The sequence below is a fragment of the Mya arenaria genome, chromosome 6 (assembly GCF_026914265.1).
Source record: "Mya arenaria isolate MELC-2E11 chromosome 6, ASM2691426v1".
NCBI classification, from domain to species: Eukaryota; Metazoa; Mollusca; class Bivalvia; order Myida; family Myidae; genus Mya; species Mya arenaria.
Genome location: NC_069127.1, coordinates 2953458 through 2969965, shown reverse-complemented (window position 1 = coordinate 2969965; position 16508 = coordinate 2953458). Strand labels below are relative to the sequence as shown.

The 16508-nt window shown below is 35.7% G+C and overlaps 1 protein-coding gene across 1 annotated transcript in view; it reads left to right on the top strand.

Moving 5' to 3' along the window:
- Nucleotides 1–519: 519 nt before the first annotated feature.
- Nucleotides 520–16508, top strand: part of LOC128237370 (arginine/serine-rich protein PNISR-like) — a 142967-nt gene continuing 126978 nt past the window's right edge. Inside the window, exon 1 of the mRNA XM_052952839.1 lies at nucleotides 520–524. The gene's annotated coding sequence lies outside the window, so the exon portion shown is untranslated. The remainder of the gene's footprint in view (nucleotides 525–16508) is intronic.

Genomic DNA, 16508 nt, shown 5'->3' with positions numbered 1-16508 from the left:
TCCATTCGTCCACAATGCAATTGTTAAGTAGCTTTCATAGTGGTAGATGCGGAATTTATTCAAGCGTTAAACCCAATTATTGCACTACTTTTTGCAGTATGTTATTTATTTGTACGAGAATAAAAGATAAAGTGCAATAATTATGCACTTTGTACTGTCTAAATATTTTCACATATAGACAGTACAAAATGCAAATTCGTGAAAAAAAATCAATAATTTTTCACATTTTTGGCATCGTTATTTCTAGTTTGGGGTTGAAATATTTTTTTATTCTTTTTTTTAAATAATTGGAGTTTGGAAATCTGGTGCCAGTGAGTTATATGTCCGGTTTCTGTTTTTATTGCCCAAATGCACCTTCATACAAAGTTACAAACAATTATAAATGATATATATATATATGTACATCATGCAACACAAAGTGTTAAATCAAAAGGTATCAATGTGAAAAAGTTCATATTGCTTTATTGATCTCTTTGTTTGTCAAACTAGATCAACATTTGGGATTTTTTTCTACAACATCAACAAAAACATAATGGTGAAAAATTGATGAGTATGGTGTGTATTTGTTGTTTAGGAATAATGTTCCTAACATAAACGTAAACTTTAATATGGAAAAAAACTTCTAAATTAAAAAAGAATAGATCTAATAAAATACATCATTGTGGGGGGAAATTTTCATTTAATTTAATATACAAGTCAATAGACATTCTACTATGTACTTGAGCAAACTATTGGGCAAACATGGTTCAACTTGGTATCTTCCCTTCAATTTATATTTAAAGATGAAATATTTTGCTAAAAGTGTCATGAAATTTGTTTGATAACCAAATGTTTCTTTATTTAGCATTAAGTCACAAAGGTTATATGTTTGTATGATAGTTCTCTTAAGCTAACCTCATTATACGAATTTGCAATGCATATGCTGACTTCACCCCAAAACGTCTGCGAAATATGACATAGATGTTTGAGTCGATGTTCATTAAACACAAATTAAATAACCATGCAGGATGCAACAATATTGTACGTGTATAGCTTGTCATTATTTGTAAGGATATTCATAATGTATTTGTATTGGAATTCCCAAAGTTTCGTATCTATTGATTGTGTGAACACAATTTTCCATTTTCTTCCCGATTTCTATTTTCAAGTTTAAGTTGTGTAATAAAATGCTTGTAGATGTTTTTAATATTTTCCTAAATTTTCTCTACAAAGTAAGTTGATGAATTATGTGTGATATGCTTTCATTTTCAACCGGGTTTTCCAATAATCAGGAATACTGCGCATTAAATAAAGCATGGCATTTGAATAATAATTATAGTGTGTACCAAGATCCTTTAATCTCAGTAAGTCGTTAAAGTCATTGAAATATTATTTTCAGTAGTCATTCTAATATTCGACATATTTTATACCACTATCATGCCATTCTTTGTAAAAAAAAATGTTTTATTTTGCTGTTGTTCCATAATATTATTTTTTGTTTTTTATAGCAGCACCTATAGATCTATCAAGAACCATTACTATTCATATCCATGGAATACATGTCTTATCTGGTGGTGTTGAATTGATCCCTTGTCTAATATCATACCAAAATATTCGGGGAATCAGAATAAAACTAAAAGACATGTTTAAATATATTGAAAGCTTGTCTTTTTACTGAAAGGAAGTTAAAAAGAACGTTCCTGATTCACTGCTTCCATTAAATTGTTTTCAGGATTATTTCAGAAAGATTGTGAGATCCAGTTGCTTTTAATCTATGTTGAGTTGCATCTAAACACATAACAGGTCCTTCCTCCAGTGACTATCTTACCCGAATCAGTGAGGATAGAATTTAAAGAATGAAACCATCCATACTTGCTGTGAAATTATAAAGACCAGTAATATTTGCTTTCAGAAAGCATAAGTATTACGAATGAATCGTTGTAGGCGGTGTTAATGAAGACTTATTGAACCCAAATAAATCACGAGTTGCGCGATATACTATTGTTATATAATATGTCTAACCATTTCATTGAACCTACTCGTATAACTCGTGATACCCGTACGTTACTCGACCCCATAGCAGAAACTTATGAAATATGTGTTCTAAATTCTAGAACAGTCAAAACTCTTCCATAAATTAGTGATCACTTTGGAATTTACAAACACACCAAAGTTAATGTTCAGCAAGTAACTTTATTTAACCTAAGGTTTGGTTATACAGCTGAGGGGACTTAATTATTCAACCAGAGAAACTATTAAATCGTTATTTTTTAATTTAGGTACCGCTTACGATGAATGTGAGGCTTTCACTTTAAAAATACTATATTTAACTACACAGTGTACACATATCAAGTATGTTACACTTATGCCCCATAACAAACAGATGCATATATCGTCAACATCGGGACAAACTTCAAAACTGGAATACATACAAACGCCTGAGGAATAATCAATAATGTGAAAGAACATGCTAAGGAATTAGTATATAATAGTTTGGAATTCCACCTACACTGTCTTAGTAAAAACAAATGTTCGGAGAACTGGAAAATAGTATTTTTTTAGTAAAACAAATATACCACCTCTAAAGGGTCATTATGCTTCTTATGTATTCACTGATGATGAAAAGTCGAATCTCTTAAATGATTTTTGTGTTAATCTGGAGAGTAGATGATTCGGTACTACCCTTCAATTCGATACAGAAAATCAATTAAGTGGCTTTGTTATCAATCCATAAGAAATTCGGGATGTACTTTCAAATTTACAAATTAACTAAGCAACTAACTCAGATAAAATAAGTAAAAACAACATTGAAAGAAACTTCACTGTCTATATGTGTTCCCCTATGTATAATGTTAAAATATCTTTAAGTGAATGTGTATATCCATGTAAATGGACACTTGCTTATGCCTTCGAATTATACACCAATTTTACTGATACGTTGTCTGGATTGAGCTTAGAAAATGATCATTTTTAAACATGTGTACCATCACATATATAGCAATTCGCTAATATACCCAAAGTAAGAAATTGTCAGCTTGCCTCGTAATCTGTGATATTTAGTAATCTGAGGCCTTTGACAGAGTTTGGCATAATGGTCACTTATTTAGGTTAAACAATATAACATTCACAACAACTTACTTAGTTGAGTATTAGTTGGGTCATAGATTACCTTGATAATCGTTCACAAACAGTCTTTGTAGGATAGTCGTTTTCGGATTCTTAGTATCTTGAAGAAGGAGTGCCTCAAGGCTCAATTATATGGCCATTGTTAATTTTGATACAAGTCAGTTATATCGCAGAGTGTCTTAGAAGTGTTCATAGACTCTTTCCCCAAAATGGCAAATTTCCGATTTCTTCTAACAACACGGAGTACATACAAAGTACGCTCAATGAAGACTTAATCAAAATGTCGATATGGGCGAAGCAATGTTAATCCTCATAAAACAGAAGTAATGTTTATTTGTTAATAAAAAATACAATTACTTATAAGCGAAAACACTTATCATTTCTTTGTTGAGAACCCTAAATACTTAGGCATAAATCTTAGCAACTAATTTTTTTTGCTTCTTGATTGTTTTTTTCTAACTTCTAAATTCATTCTGATTTTTTAAACTTTGAACGTCTATGACACCGTTGGATGATTATAATGACCTCGTGCTTTGGACCAGAAATTAAATTCGCAATGTTTTACATATTCCGGATATGGTTTTAGAATAAGATGTAAATGTTAATAGTAAATAAAAAAAATGTGTGTTTCTTCGATACTTCGATTGTCTTCATCACGCTGAAAATATCCCATAATCGACAAAGGGCTTGCTCATATTATATAAACTCTGACTAATAACGTAGCCGACATGACTCAAACGAAACTGCTAATAGAGTGGTCACAACAAAACAGCACTAAAACAAGTCTTTGTAAGTGATTAACGAATGTGTAAGTGCATACATCTCTGACGACATGTGTAATAAAAGAACATATGGCATCGGAAGTTGTTGTGTTTCTTTTTTTCTAAAATACAGTTGTGGCTTTTCTAATTAACTACGCTAAACCAGTATTTTTTGGAAAAATAATTAGAATTTGGACAGCGATGCTTTAGATTATTTTGGGGTCTGTCTGTTTCAGATCGATATTTATGCGAAAAACTACAGAAACAAGCTCAGTAGCAAAAAGTTTAAACATAAACCCGGTTTTGAGGCACTGGGTAAACGCCAAAGACATAGCACATAAAATCACAAACAAAAAACATGTAAGAACATCACAAAACTCCACAAGCAGCACAGTGCATAAAAACTATCTATATATATAAACTAGGTGTGTTATCAAGGTATGTTAGGTTAGTGTTCCGCCTTGGAACGGTCAGTAAAATGTAAATTTACTGTGAGACTGTTTCAGGGATTGTTCATATAATCACAACTCCGACTCATAACGTAGCTGACATGATTAAAACGAAACTGTTAATAGAGTAGTCAGAAAACAGCAACAACACTGAATCATGTATTTGTAAGTTATTAACGAATATTTTTGTGCACACATCTCGTCAATTTCCCACTCAACATTCAATATCCGGAAATATTGCGTTGGAAGTTTTGTGTTTCTTTTTCTGAAAACTTTGAATCTTGGAAACTTCCTCGCTTACTTTATTTTAAAGAGCATCTACTATTTGTCGTGGAAAATAACTGACATGGCTCCTCATAAATTGTTTTCTTTTGGTGAGATATTGAGCTGAAAATACTCTTTTCCCCTAAGAATTACAGACGTTAAAAGTTGTTAAAAGGATTTTTTTCAGATGGCTAGTATTAAATTAATTCAAGAAAAACGTGATCCTTATAATAGGCTCTATATAATATTCTGCTGATAAAAGTTAGCTGTCTCATAGTGATTACCTTCTTGTTTATTTGACCTTCCGTGGCTGCTAAGCTTTATTTCATTTTAACTGACTGGTTAAATGAACGACAAAGACATCTGTCAGCATCATGTCAAACCTATGCGTAAACAGATTATTACTTTCTAAAATTTGTATCGACAATTGACTGTTCTATTCATAACGTTAGCCACGCACTTGCCCCCGCATATTTTCTGATATACACTACTGTCATCCCCTATCTCCGCCCCATTTTAGAACTTTACCCCTGTCCTACGAAAGTCATCGCCTGTTTGTTTAATAAACTGACTCACTTCCTTCTTAAGCCTTCTCTGTTTCTCTACATTTATAACCCAGTATATGTCATGAGGGAATTTATGTCACGAGTTGTTCGGCTCCATCCCGCCGTTTGCGAGCTCGCTACCCCACTGGTACACGTACACTACCCGACCCTGTCCCCGACCTCCAACTATATCCCATCCACTCACTAATACACACTATCTCGATCTCAACACCCAAAACCTCTAAAATACTTACCCCTGTTTATCCCAGGGGACCGCTGCCATTCTAAAAACATATCCGCCTGTCACATCCCGCTAGGCATTAACAAACCTATTCACTCATTGATATGAATGTATCATACCCCGCCTCGACCCCTGCTCCATGTTTCTCAGTCAGTGACTGCTTTATGACCATTTCCCTTTCCTGGCATACTACAGCATTGCCCAGTTCTCCAAGGACCTCGGTCTCAGTTCCTTGGCGCTTCAGACAGATACAATGAACAGTATACACTTTTAAATTGTTAAGCAGCTTTCAAAGTGGTAGATGCGAAATTAATGTACGCGTTAAAACCCATTATTGCTCACTTTGTGCAGTATTTTAAGTGCAACACTGGCTGTTAAAAATGTTGACTGCAAAATCGGTACTTGCACTTAGTACGAGAACAGTAGAAAAAGTGCAATAAATATGCATTTTGTAATGTTTAGATATTTTCAGATATAGACAGTACAAGATGCAAATTCATGAAAAAAAAATCAATATTTTTCACATTTTAGGCATAATTATATGTAGTTTGGAGATTTTTAAAAAAAAAAAAAAAAAAATTTGACTGCAAATCCGAGTAATATGTCCGGCGGATTCTGTTTTTATTGCCCAAACGCACCATCATACAAACAATTAAGTATGACATATATATGTATATCATGTAATACAAAGTGTTATACCAAAAGGCATCATTGTGGAAAGATACATATTCAACAAAACTACAACATTAACAAAAGAAATCATGGTAAAAATGGGGGAGATGGTGTGTATTTGTTGTTTTGGAATAATGTTCCTAACATAAACGTAATCTTAAATATGAAAAACAACTTCTAAATTAAAAAAAGAATAGATCTAATAAAATACATCATTGTGTTGATATTACATTTTATTAAATATGCAAGTCACTAGACATTCTACTATATACTTGAGCAAGATATTGGGCTAACATGGCTCAACTTGGTATGTTTCCTTCAATTTTTATTTAAAGATGAAATATTTTGCTAAAAGTAAAATGAAATATATTTGATAACCAAGTGTTTCTTTATTTAGCATTAAGTCACAAAGGCTATATTTTTGTATGATAATTCTCTTAAGCTAACCTCATTATACGAATTTACAGTGCATATTCTGAATTCAATCTCAAAACGTCTGCGAAAATATGACATTCCTTAAAGATATTGATGTTTGAGTCGATATACAATAAACAAAAATCACATAACCTGAATGCAACAATATTGTATGTGTATAGCTTGTAATTATTTGGAAGGATATTCATGATGTATTTGTATTGAAATTACGGAAGTTTCGTATCTATAGCTTATGTGAACACAGTTTTCCATTTCCTTCCCGATTTCTATTTTAAGGTGTAATAAAATGCTTGTAGATTGTTTTTTGTTTGTTTTTTTGTATTTTCCTAAATTTTCTCTACAAAATAATGCGCATTAAAGCATGGCATTAAAATATTATTTTCTGTAGGCATATAAATATTCGACATACTTAACACCCCTATCATGTCAGTCTTTGTAAAAAATGTTTTATTTTGCTGTTGTTCCATATTATTATTTTTTGTGTCTATAGCAGCACCTTTAGATCTATCAAGATCCATAACTATTCATATCCATGGAAAACAGGTATTATCTGGTGACGTTGAATTGATCCCGAGTCCAATTCCATACCAAAATATTCGGGGAATCAGAAACAAACTAAAAGATATGTTTTATGTATTGATAGTTTGTGTTTACTGAAGTATTTCGCTGTGCTCCCCTATGTACAATATTCAACATATCATTAAGTGTATGTGTATATCCATTTAAATGGACACTTGCTAATTCCTTCGAATTATAGACAATTTCACTGATAAGTTGTCTGGTGAAAGTTATGGAAAGGATCATTTTTATACATGTGTACGATCACTTATATAGCAATTCGCTAATATACCAAAAGTAAGAAAATGTCAACTTGCATCGTAATCTGTGATAATTGTAAGGCTTTTGACAGAGTTTGGCATAATGGTCTCATATTTAGGTTAAAACAATATCAAGTTTACTGCAACTTATTAAGTTGGGTATTAGTTGGGTCTTATATAACCTTGATAATCGTTCACAAACAGTCTTTGTAGGATGGTTGTTTTCGGATTCTCAATATCTTGAAGGAGGAGTGCCTCAAGGCTCATTTCTTGGTCCATTGTTATTTTTGATACAGTCAATTATATCGCAAAGTGTCTTAGAAGCGTTAATTGATTCTTTCCCAAAGGTAGTAAACTTCCGAGTTCTTCTAATAACACATACATACAAAGTACGCTCAATGAAGATTTAAAGAAAATGTCGATATGGGCAAAGCAATGTTAATAAACCTTAATCCTCATAAAACAGAAGTTATGTTTTGTTCATTTTTTAATAAAAAATACAATTTCTTATAAACGGAACAACTAATCATTACTTTGTTGAGAACCCTAAATACTAAGGCATACATCATAGCAACGGCTTTGAAAGTGTTGGGTTCTATGAAAATGTTAAAATATAAAGTTCAACGATTAACCATTAACAAAATTTAAATAGCATGACTTTTACCCCATTTAGAATATGCATCCTTAGTATGGGATAGTTGTTCTCAGTATGAAAAAGAAGGAAAACTTAATTTCAGGCAAACTGATGGGTCTCATTAATCGACAGACGAAGAATTCAAACGCTTGTCCTCGTTTACAAAAAAATATGTAACTTATTTTTTTTTAATTTCCCGTCACATGTGCAATCGGCAGAACAACCTTTACTGGCTACGTCATGAATCCAACCACAATTCGATAGATAGAAGAATTGAGACATCGTCTAGATCGATTTTAGCGTCATCGGTTAAAATTTGGAATGATCTTACTCCTAGCATCAGAGAAGCATTTTAAGTATTTGAGAACTTACAAAAATATTCAAAGCGCCACCAGTGCCGTTATTTTGCGTAGAAGTAAAACGTCAATTCGCAATGTAACACGCTCGAATATGATATAAATGCAGCAATCTTAATTATCATCCTTTCAATAGTCAACTACTTCCGGATCCGTCTTGTGCTTATGATGCTGATGATGAAGACCCAGAACAATATTTCTTCCACTGTTCTCGATTAACTTTAGAAAGGAAGCCACTTTTAACAGATATTTGACCTTGTTCTCCATTTAGTTTGATTAAAATAGTATTTGGTAATACGTCTCTACGAAAACGATCAATATTGCATATTTAAACATGTGCACTGCTATAATAAAGCTATCAATCGATTTAACGACTATAAACGTAGTTTAATATATCCTGCATAGAAGCTGTCAGATCGCGTTTCCATGTTGCCATGAATTGTTGTCGATTGTTTTTCTAGATTTGTTCTCACTTCTAAATTCATTCTGATTTTTTTACTTGCAACGTCTTTGACATATGTTATAATTTTTGTATAAATTCAAATACTTTTGTTCGATATCTTTATTTAATACAGGGCCTTTTGCTGTGTTGTAATAACATGTGGCCCATTAGCCACATCATAAATGTGTGATATGTATTTGTATCTAAAATATGGCTAAATAAAAAATATAGATAGTAACACAGAAAATCGAAATGTGTCGACAAAAATGCCCTGCCTTACTTATTTTCTACAAATAGTCAACACGTCCTCAGCCTATATCGGGTTTCATTTGATTTAATTCACACTAGCAATAAACGTATGTTCATATGACCTAAAATAAAAAATTTCAGCAGTCACTGTTTCGAAACTAGTTAAGTGTATTAAACTTCAACAATTTTCAAAACCTATTATAAAGTAATGCCAAACCAGCGCGTGGTGTGTGTGACACGTTAGAGGATAATAATAGCCTCGTTTTATGAAGGCGAAACGACATTTTCAGTATTTTGCGTATTCCGAATTTGCTTCAAAAATAAAATGTAAATGTTAAAAGTAAATATATATATATGTCTTTGATATCGTGACTTCCTCATGCTGAAAATATCTCAATCGACAAAGGGATTGCTCATATTATATAAGCTCTGACTAATAACGTAGCCGACATGACTCAAAAGAAATTGCTAATAGAGTAGTCAGAAAAACACCACTGAAACAAGCCTTTGTTAGTGATTAACAAATGTGTTAGTGCATACGTCTCTGCCGACAATCCCCTCTCAGCGTTCAATATCTGGATACATACTATTCGCACATATGGCGTAGGAATTTGTTGTGTTTCTTTTTCTTAAGAAATATGTGTGTCATTCCTTATTATCTACACTTAACCAGTAGATATTTGAAAAATAGAATTTGGACAGCGATGCTCGAGAGAGTAGTCAGAGAGTAGTCAGAAAACAGCAACAACACTGACAGGTCTTTGTAAGTTATTAACGAATGTTTTTGTGCATACATCTCGACAATTGCCTTCTCAACGTTCAATATCCGGAAATATTGCGTTGGAAGTTGTTGTGTTTCTTTTTCTGAAAACATCAATTGTTGGAGACTTTCTCGCTTTCTTTTTTTAGAAGTGCACCTACTCTTTGTCGTGGAAAATAACTGACATGGCTCCTCATATTTGTTTTCTTTAGTTGTGATATTGAGCTGAAAAACTATTCCCCCTACGAATTTCAGACACTAAAAGTTGTTAAAATATTTTTTTTTTTCGTTTGGGTAGTATTAAATTAGTCAGAAAAACGTGATTATTATATTAGGCTCTATAAAATATACTGCTGATAAAAGTTGTTGTCTCATAGTGATTACCTTCTCGTGCATTTGACATTCAATGGCTACTAAGTACTTAGCCTTATTTTATTTTAACCGACTGGTTAAATGAATGACAAAGACATCTGAAAGCATCACGTCAAACCTAAGCGTAGACAGATTATTATTTATTAAAGTTGTATTGTTACTGCCACCCCCTATCTCCGTTCCACTTCCGTAATTTATCCCTGTCCTAAAAAATTAAACTCCTACTTGTCTACTGAACTAACCCCTTCCTCCCCCACTGGTACTGTGGTCAAGAGTTGTTCGACTATATTCCTAATGCAGAGCCCTCTCCATCACTGGTACACACTGCCTATACATCCTTCGTCGACCTTCTCCGTTTCTCTTCATGTATAACCCAGTATATCTCATCATGGAATTGCTGTCAGAAGCTATTCGGCTTCATCCCGTCGTTTACGAACTCGCTACACCAGAGGTACACGTACACTTCACCACCTTGTCCCCGACCTCGAACTATATTCCATACACTCATTATTACACACTATCTCGACCCCATAGCCAAACCTCTAAAATACTTACCCCTGATTATCTCCCGGGGACGCTGCAACAAGCTGTTCGGCCTGCCACATACTGCTGGACATTATCAAACCTATTTCCTCACGGATATTAATGTGTCATAGCCCGCGTCGACCTCTGCTCCGTGTTTCTGAGCCAATGACTGATGTATGGCCATTTCCCTCTCCTGGCATTGCCCAGTTACCGAAGGCACTCTGACTCTGATCCTTTGCGCTTTAAACGTAAAGACGATACAATGAACAGTATATAGTTTAGTTTAGATAATCAGTTTAGATGATTTCATGCACTCATGTTGCATTTTGTTCATTTCGTACGAATGTGTTGGAAGGTACGTCGTATTATCTGGGGAAGCAGTTGCTTAGGAAGTTGCACTGCACATGTGCATTGAACACCTGACTTGCAGTGTAGAACGGGCTTGAAGGTGTTTGGAGCGATCCTTCTCTCCTCTGCCAGCGAGCTTAAGGTAACATACCCAAACTGTCCTCTCTCTTCAATGGTATGATCATATACCGTCTTTAGCCCAGTTTTGCTATAAACTGTAGCTCGGTAAGCAGGACGGGGCTTGAAAGTATTCGTAGCGAGTTTCCTCTTATTCGCCAGCAAAAGCAGAGAAACACGCACCGTTCCACTCTTCCAAATCCTACTACTTCGATTTATATCACTAAAACGACTGAGAACAAGTGTGCGAGCGCTGTGATCCGCTTGCAGTGCTTTCGTTATCTAAAGCCCGTCTAACGTACGTGAACTATGTCTATGAAGCATCAATGAATTGTGTAAGGCCGATAACAATAATCTCTTCGAAGTTGGTACATATACTGTTAATATAGTTTAAGTTCATTTTACAGCACTCGTTGATGGGGAAGGCGCTCGAGCCGCTGACGATGTGACAGCAGGAGTATCTATCTACTCAGCATGTTCAATGGCGTATATTTCTACACCGAGAGCTTCGAGAAAGCCAAAGAACATATGATGTGAGGCACGGACAAAGGAGACAAATATGGACATAATAAGACGAGTTTCTTTTGCGAGATAGCCGGGAAAAGGCCTCGTACATATGTTTGATTTAGTGGAGTAAGATATTTATCTAGTTTCTAGTGAGTCTCGTTTAGAAGGTCGAGAATCATTCTATGTTGTTTTGGAATCGGAACAATGTCCAAGTTCGTTAAGACTGGGACCAATGAAAACAATCAATCCAGATAGCGGCCTTGTATAATTAAGACACAGGAATATTGCTTAGGACATTTATATTATACATTGTAACTGTACTAAAATAAATATATGTAGCGGTGTTCTAGATATGTAGTTTCTGCTATTGTACATGTTTTACAAGTACAGTATTGTACAAGGCAGTATTGTACAGGTCGATTACGTTGCAGTTGTTGTTAATATATTTAAAAAAATATATTTTGTTCAATGTATATGTATATATTTGGTCTGAAAGTATGCATATTCAATAGATCCCAATATCAGAATTGCATCAGAAATGTGACAGTATCATACTTAGCAGTATGCTGGTGTTGAGATGGCTAACATCTCCTTATATGTCTAGTAGTATGTGTTGGTGTTTAGATGGTTAGATGGCTAACACTTGTTAATATATCTTGTAGTACGTTGTTGTTTAGAGCCATTTGGTTCCAATTATTAAGTATATTGGAAATTTATCAATTTACATAAACTATTATTGGGTAAGGACAGGCATTTATCGGTTACAGTTTGGGGCAATTCAAACTCGAATGTCACTGCCTTTGAACAAAATTGAAAAAAGTAAAATCGTGCTTGTCGTGCTTACAGCTTAACAACACTTTCATAAAGCATGTTGTGGCTATCTAGTCCGTATAGGAACAAATCTCTTACAGAACAAATCAACCCGTGGCGACGTGTGTTAGACTGTTGAGTGATTACAATAACCTCGTACTTTGGAGGAGAAATGACATATGTAGTATTTGAATATTTCGAATATGCTTAAAAAACGTTAAAACGTTTTAAAGTCAAATAAAAATACGTTTCTTCCACATAATTACTTTCTTAAGCTGAAAATATCACATAATTGACAAAGTTTTTGCTCAGATTATGTAAACTCTGACATTATCGACAAAATGGTTGCTCATATTATCACAACTCTGACTCATTACATAAAAACTGCATCAAAAGAGGCTACAAATTCAGTAGTCATAAAACCAACACTGACACATTTCTTTGTTAGTTATTAACGAATGTTTTTGAGCATTCATCTCTGACGACAATCGCTCACTCGGCGTTCAATATCTGGTTATATAATATACGATCATATGGCGAAGGAAATTGTTGTGATTCTTTCTCTGAAAACATTTGTGTCAGTTCTTAATTACCAGGCCCCAATTTCTCGACACTTCTTAAGTCCCTTATAACAGGATAAAGCTAAGCTCACTGTTTTTGTTTTTCTATAAATTGTTTTATATTAACTGCGTTAAGATTTTTTAGACTTTAAATAGGAGTTATCTTTATGATGATAACAATTTACCATTTTTCATTTATCAAAATCAAGGTAAAGTATGTATTTTGCCATATTGAAATAAGCTACTTAAGCCTGTTAACCTGATCAAGTTTCGAGGAATCGGGGCCAGTAGCTTAAAAAAGAATTGGAAAGCGATGCTTGATTGGTATTTGTAGATAGTCTGTTTCAAATCGAGACTGTTCCATGGTTCTGGATTACTTTATTTAAACGTGCACCAACTATTTGTCGTGGGAAATAACTGCCTCGACTGCCAATAAATTGATTGTTCATACATGGGTATTCAAGTCAAACCTAATAGTAAACATATTATCACTTAAATTATATTAAATGGGCAAATTATAATGCAGTTATTCTGTTTAGTGTACTGTTCCATTCTGACGTAAGCCTTCCACCTGCCCCCGCACATTTGCTGATATACATTATTGCCATCCCCCATCTTCGTCCCATTGCTGTTTAACCCACTATGTGTCAACCCAACTCATGTCTCTCCCCAGGTCCTGTTTACAAGAGCTGTTAAGCTTCATTCGCTTAGAAAGAGCCCCCATCCACCACTTTTACACTCTGCCTATACATCTTTCTTCGACCTCTCCCCCACCCCACATATCTCACCACGGAACTTCTGTCACAAAATGTTCGGCTACATCTTGCAGCTGGCGAACTCGGTACACCACAGGTACACGTACACTACCTCTCCCAAAACGTGTTTGACACGTGATGTTAAAATAAATCTTGCGCCTGGGCTACAAAATGGGACGTATGGTTAAAAATAGCGCGAATTAAAATTTATTAAAAACGTTCATAAGATTGCAACGTTAATGTAAATTCGAAAGAAAGCCGAATAATCTTATATATATATTTGGTGAGGAACCGCGATGGTAATAGAAAATAATGATAATTACGCAGGCTGTGGAAATGTGTTGACTAAAAGACTGCCTTACTTTACTCACATATATAGTCAGGACATCCTCAGCTTATATCGGGTTTAACTTTATTAACTTGATACAAGAAATACACTTGCGAGATGTAAACAATGTTCATATGTCCTAGCACATATATGTTACTGTTCAGAAACTAGCTGCATTTAATTGTTTTAAAAAATCATCAATTTACATAACCTATTCTTAGGTAACGACAGGCACATATCTGTTACAGTTTGGAGCCAATCAAAATGCCTTTCGGATTCGATTTGTATTGCATGTGAGCAGAATTGTGGGAAACGTTCAACCATGCTTGTTTCGAAAGTCAAGTCCCTTTTGTAAGTGGGATGCAGGTGAGTTTCCCCGTGATGCTGTATTATATGTGGAAAATGACGCGTTTGAGAGTATTTATGAAGCTATTCCAGCCATCAAAATTATCTTTATTTCGCACTTGTGATTAATCGGCCCTGCTTCATGGTTCTACTCAAGTGAATGATTCGGCCCTGTGTCATGGTTGTACTCAAGTGAATGATTCGGCTCTGTGCCATGGTTGTACTCGAGTGAGTCGGCCCTGTGTCATTGTTGTACTCAAGTGAATGATTCGGCCCTGTGCTATGGTTGTACTCAAGTGAATGATTCGGCCCTGTGTCATTGTTGTACTCAAGTGAGTCGACCCTGCATCATGGTTGTACTCGAGTAAATGATTCGGTCCTGTGACATTGTTATACGCAAGTGAATGATTCGGCCATGTGGCATGGTTGTACTCAAATGAATGAGTCAGCCCTGTGTCATGTCTGTACTCAAGTGAATGATTTGGTACTGTGGCATGGTTGCCATCTGCTGAATGATTCGACCCTTTGCCATGGTTGTACTCAAGTAAATGAGTCGGCGCTGTGTCATGTTTGTACTCGAGTGAATGACTCGGCCCTGTGTCATGGTTTTACTCGAGTAAATGATTCGGCCCTGTGTCATTGTTGTACTCAAGTGAATGGGTCTGCCCTGTGGCATTTTTGTCCTCAAGTGAATGACTTGGCCCTGTGTTATGTTTGTACTCGAGTGAATGACTTGGCCCTCTGTCATTTTTGTACTTAAGTGAATGATTCGGCCCTGTGGCATTGTTGTCCTCGAGTGAATGACTTAGCCCTGTGTCATGTTTGTACTCAAGTGAATGAGTCGGCCCTGTGGCACTGTTTCTCCTCGAGTGAATGACTTGGCCCTGTGTCATGTTTGTACTCGAGTGAATGATTCGGCCCTATGTCATTGTTGTGCTTAATTGAATGATTCGGTCCTGTGTCATTGTTGTACTCAAGTGAATGAGTCGGCCCTGTTTCATGGTTGTACCCTAGTGAATGATTTGGCCCTGTGTCATGGTTAAACCCAAGTGAATAAGCCGGCCCTGCAACATGGTTGTACTCAAGTAAAAGATTCGGCCCTGAATCATGGTTGTATTCAAGTGAATGATTCGGTCCTGTGTCTTGGTTGTACCAAAGTGAATGATTCGTCACTGTGTCTTGGTTGTACGCAAGTGAATGAGTCGGCTCTGTGCCATGGTTGTACCCAAGTAAATGAGTCTGGCCTGTGTCATTTTTGTACTCAAGAGAATAATACGCCCCCGTGTCATGGTTGTAATCAAATGAATAATTCGCCCCCGTGTCATGGTTGTACCCAAGTATTGAGTGGAACCTGTGTCATGGTTGTACTCAAGTGAATAATTCGCCCCCGTGTCATTTTTGTACTTATAAATTGAGTCGGCCCTGTGCCATGGTTGTACTCGAGTGAATGAGTCGGCCCTGTGCCATGGTTGTACTCAAATGAATGAGTTGGCTCTGTGCCATGGTTGTACTCAAGTACAATGAGTCGGCCCTGTGTCTTGGTTGTACTCAAGTGAATGACTCGGCCCTGTGTTATTATCTTACTCAAGTCAATGATTCGGCCCTGTGTCTTGTTTGTACTCGAGTGAATGATTTGGCCGGGTGTCATTGTTGCACTCAAGTGAATAAGTCGGCCCTTTGTCATTGCAGTACTCGAGTACAACCATGGCACAGGGCCGACTCAATTTTTAAGTGCAAACATGACACGGGGGCGAATTATTCACTTGAGTACAACCATGACACAGGTCCCACTCAATACTTGGGTACAACCATGACACGGGGGCCGCCTCATTCGCTTGTACCCAAGTGAATGATTCGGCCAAGTGTCATGGTTGTACTCAAGTGAATGAGTCCTGTCATTGTTGTACTTAAGTATTGATTCGGCCCTGTACCATGGTTGTACTGGAGTGAATGAGTCGGTCCAGTGTCATGTTTATACTTAAGTATTGAGTCGGCCCTGTGCCATGGTTGTACTCGAGTGAATGAGTCGGCCCTGTGCCATGGTTGTACTCAAGTGAATAAGTCGGCCCTGTGCCATGGTTGTATTCGAGTGAATGAGTCGGCCTTGTGC